Genomic DNA, 4920 nt, shown 5'->3' with positions numbered 1-4920 from the left:
CGTCGGTACCCTGCCACATGTCACTCCCCATCCCAGAGGGTCCGTCCAGTGTGAACCAGACCAACTGTAACCAACTGTCCGTCCTGTGAAGTGACAATGTAGCTCTGCTACTACAGGTTGCCCGCCACAAGACCGCTCACCATCTCGGTGAGAGGAATACTGAAAAATGGTGAAGGAAAACCACTAGGTATTGCATCCGTACATCTATCTTTAAGCAGGTGTTATGCACATGATCTTACATACCTCAAAATTGGAGTTAAAAACACTGCACTGCTTGCAATTGCCTTAAGCCTCTAACTAAGCAAGAACCCAGTATGTATGATTGCATAGCCTAAGAATCTCAATTTGCAAAAAAATGAGGCTCTACAGCAAAGAGATAAGCTTAGTTTGATTCCAGCGCTTCTTTATCTTCCTTAACCATAGTGATAGGAAAATGACCTGGTCCATGCTTGCAGTTGCAGATGAACCCTGAAATACTTCTTGCTGACAATCTCTCGCCGTCTTTCAATTGGGATGCAGCCAACATGACAGAAGCGCAAATGCAAAGCTTTATACCAGATTTAGCGAAGCTTGGCTATGTGTGGCAGTTCATTACTCTTGGAGGGTTCCATGGGGACTCTCTCATCACATATACTTTTGCCAAGGATTTGGTGAAGCACGGAATGCTGGCGTATGTGCAGAACATACAGAGGCAAGAGAGGGAGATGGCACATGGGATAGAGACTCTTGCTCATCAAAACTGGTCGGGTGCGAACTATTTCGACCACTTCCTTAAGACGGTGCAAGGAGGGTTCTCTGCAACAGCTGCCATGGATAAAGGTGTGACAGAGGACCAATTTAAGGATTCACAGGGGCCAGGATCAGCAGGTGCCGGCCGAGGCAGCGATGCATTGCAGACCATGCTTGCCAATTAATAGCTGTAAAAGCAGGGAATGTGAGGGGGTGGGTAGGGGCGAGGGAATGTGAGGGGGAGGGTAGGGGCAAGGGGGGCTGGGTAGGGGAGAGGGGAAGGTGAGGGGGTGGGTAGGGGCGAGTGCAAGAGGGTGGTGAGGGGTGAGGGCGAGTGGGTAGAGGGCGAGGGGGAGGGACTAGGGGCGAGGACTTAAGGGGCAAGGGGGACGGACTAGGGCGAGGGGGTGGGTAGGGGCGAGGGAATGTGAGGGGGAGGGTAGGGGCAAGGGGAAGGTGAGGGGGTGGGTAGGGGCGAGTGCAAGAGGGGTGGTGAGGGGCGAGGGCGAGTGGGTAGGGGGCGAGGGGGAGGGACTAGGGCGAGGGGTGGTGAGGGGGCGAGGGCGAGTGGGTAGGGGGTGAGAGGAGGGACAAGGGCGAGGTGTGGTGAGGGGCAAGGGCGAGTGGGGTAGGGGGCGAGGGCGAGTGGGTAGGGGGCAAGGGGGTGAGGGGGAGGGACTAGGGCGAGAGAGGGGGTGGTTAGGGTGAGGGTAAAGGGAGGGGTGGGTAGGGGCTGAGTTGGGAGAGAGGGGGGACGAGTTGGGAGAGGGGTGGGAAGAGTTGGGAGTTGGGAAACGGCGAAGAGGTAGCAAACTATCAAGAGAAGGGAATTCATCAAGCAGGACCTGCTCTGTGAAGGAGGTTTTCTAGACACAGAGGAGAGCTTTGTCATGGTCGGGGAAGCAGAAACCAATGGGACTGATATTCAAGGGGGTGTGAACTCCTGTAGAGGAGATTTCTTCCCGCTTCTATGCTTCTTCATAGGCTCGCCAAATTCAAAGGCTTCCACCAAGGGCGCATCATGAGTAGGTTCTGTGACCTTCAACCTTTGAATTGGCTCAAATGGCTCATTAGGTTTAGTTACTGTGGAAAAAAATTGGAAGAGGTTGTACCTTCAGGCAAAGAGTGAATAGAGACTCCATAACAGGGCAGAGATTTGGTAGCATCCAACCACTCCAATAGATCCTCGTCTGACCCGTCAAGTGGAGTAGGCTGTTCTTGTTCAGGGTTGGTTTCCATTGACAAAGAGACTTGCTGCACCATGGGATCCATACCTCCTTCTAAGAGAATGGATTGCATCGGGGAGACAGAAGTATGTATCCACATGGCATCGTTTTCCCAATCATGAAGTGCTTTAGTGTGTCGCAGCCATGGTCTTCCAATGAGCAAGGGAAATCCGCCCTCAACCTGGGAAGACGAACAACAACGAAATCCAAGTTAAAAGTAAAGTCTTGTACCTGCAGAGGCACATTGTCCACTATGCCCACTGGGTAGACTGTCCACTGGTCGACCAATGTAACTGTGAAGGGAGCAGGGCGAGTAGGCTGTAGACCTAGAGCTAACATAGTGAACTCGGGCATCAGGTTGATGCCAACCCAAAACGGACACTATCAGGCGACGGCTTCTATAATCAATGAGTGGAGCAGCAGGAGTGGAGCAGCTGAAACTGCTTCCAAGAAAGCTTCATCAAGATCGGAGAGCAAAGATTTGGATTCCTTCATGGCACTGGGGGATGGCTTGTTAACAGCTGTCTACAAGCAGGGTATCCACTGGTGTGAGAATGTGTGGGGGAGTTGAACTTGCTGGAATGCTAAGACCGAGAGCGGCTCTCTGGGCCCTGGTGAGGACGCTCGATGGCTCCTCTGCCAATTGCGGTGTCTTATTTTGAGGGGTAACCACGTTGGTAGAAGGGGGCGACTGAGAAACGGTGCTCACTGTTATCAAATTGAGCTTGGGAAAGGCAAACTCGTTCTGGCTTTGACTTGAGTTCGAATCCGTGGATGCACAAAGTTTAGGGCAATCCTTACTGTAGTGATCCTTCGTTTCAGGGCAATGACAGCAAGGAGGGGACCCTTCTGGCAGGGGGCATTTGCTTTGGTAATGCCCATATTCCCCGCATCTGTAGCACAAAATGGGCCGATTCAAAGGGCGAGTCGAAGGGCGAGGTGGTCCTTGCTCCTGGTGCATTGAGTTGGAGGTGGAGGCATAGAAGCTTTGAGGCGATGAGGGAGCAAGGGTATGATAAAAGCTCTGAGACAGAAAAGTACTTGGCATACCTTGCATAGGAGGGGCTGTCAACAATTGTGGCATATGGTGTGGATGGCCACAAGGAGAAACCATGTTGGATGCAGGTGCTGGCCCTTGTTGAAGAGTAGGACCAATACTTTGCTGTATTTGTCGCAATCCCTTGAGGTAGTAACAGTCCTTGTCCTCATGTCCAGATTTTTCACAGAAGTGGCAATAAACCTGAAGGGGGCATTCATGTGGAGGGTGCCTTGGAGAGCGGCATGAGCTACACCAAACCGTATCCTTAGTCTCTTGCTGACCCTTGAGCTCTTCTAGCTCACGCTTGATCTGTTCCAATGCCTCGTGATGTGGAGGCTTCTCCTGTCTAAGAGAGAAGGACCTCTCCTCTTGAAGAGCTCCCTGTAACTTTAGGGCTTCCAGTTCCTTGCGTAAAGAAGTTAAAGGATCAGAAGGACTTTCCAAAAACACAGAGGGGGTCTCTATGTGAGGGGGGTTGGTGAACAGCTTCCTAGCCCCCTCTATCCTAGTAATAGCTGCGATGAACTCCTCCAGAGTGGCGTCGGGTCGGAGACTCTCGTAGTTTTTGCTGAGAAGTTTTGGGAAGCGCCTTTTCTACCCACTTCTTAACCATAAATTCACCTGGTTGTTGGGGAAGCTTGGCAACCAGAGACTTGGTTTTCATCATAAGTTCTGCAAAAGTCTCCTCTGGCTGGAGCACCATGTTGGCCAACTCATCCAACACCTTCTCCTGGTAGTCACCTGGCATGAAAGCTGCACAGAACTGTTGTCTTAAGGCTGCCCAGGTTTCAAAATGGTTCTCTGCAAACTGGCTGTACCATTTGTCTGCTAAGCCATCCAAGGTGGATGGAAAGAGTACCAAATAAGCATCTTCCCTGTTAAGACCACGACCCCTACAGAGAGATACAAACCTCCTTGCATGGTCGTCAGCATCTTCTGAAGAGACTCCTTTGAATGTAGGGAACTTGATGTTTACCTTAGCCAAAACACTAGCCAACGGCTCCATGGCCCCTTGCTGAGCCTGTTGCTCAGTAGCTTGCTGTAGCAGAATATTAGAGAGCTTTACTAGAGAAGGTGATCTGGAAGATGTGGAACCGGAGGGAGGAATGGGTGATGTCGTATGTGGAGGTATGGGCGATGAGGTTGATGGACTTCTAACAGGTTCCAAGGGTCGTCTTCTGTTGTAGTACTTCAGAGGACTCAGGAGTGCGCTTTGACGCTCAACTGACCGCCTTGTATGGGTCATGCAACGACCACCAAACCAACCAAGCTTTGGGCAAGAAAACCTTGAACTGGCTGAAGACACCATGGTCTAGACTCTACTAGACCAGGCAAGTGACTAGACCAGGCTGGACCAGGGACGAGGAGGACTAGACCAGGGTCGAGGAGGTCTAGACCAGGGACGAGGACAGGTTGGAGCATGGCCAGAGAGGACTAGACCAGTTGGACCAGGTGAGATGAGAACAGTGCAAGGCAAGGTCGACGAAGCTAGGCGAAGCTAGATAGACCCAGCTAGCTTCAAGATTTCCACCTCACAGAGTGAGATTTCAGTTGAGGTCCCATCGTGATCGCCAAAATGAGAGCACCTGAAGCGCGGATAATGTGTTGTGCTCTCTACAGTGGGTGGTCATCAGTGCAATGTGTGTGACAATCTCACTCAAACAGACTGAAAAGAAAGGAAACAATAGACATCAATAGAGCAGACCAGAACATGTGACTCGACTATCTCAAAGACTGATACAGGCTCTGGCGTGGCAGCACACTCAGCTCCACCCGAAGACTCACAGGTACAATGGGGGTGTCAAGGCTCAGATGTGCCGAGATGGTGAAGACGTGCTCTGTGGATAGACTCACTCTAAAACTACGTAATTGGACCAGAAGTGAAGAAGATGATGATCCTGACCCACCAGCTACTACTCACATAAA

General features: G+C 51.3%; 1 pseudogene; it reads left to right on the top strand.

Annotated features, from left to right (window-relative positions):
• Window positions 1-524: 524 nt before the first annotated feature.
• LOC147443973 (isocitrate lyase pseudogene) lies at window positions 525-914 on the top strand (annotated as a pseudogene).
• The last annotated feature ends 4006 nt before the right edge of the window (window positions 915-4920 follow it).

The sequence above is a fragment of the Adiantum capillus-veneris genome, chromosome 13 (genome assembly GCF_014529385.1).
Source record: "Adiantum capillus-veneris isolate H3 chromosome 13, ASM1452938v2, whole genome shotgun sequence".
Lineage (NCBI taxonomy): Eukaryota > Viridiplantae > Streptophyta > Polypodiopsida > Polypodiales > Pteridaceae > Adiantum > Adiantum capillus-veneris.
Note: the sequence above shows the minus strand (reverse complement) of the source record. Positions and strands in the feature narration are given on the sequence as shown.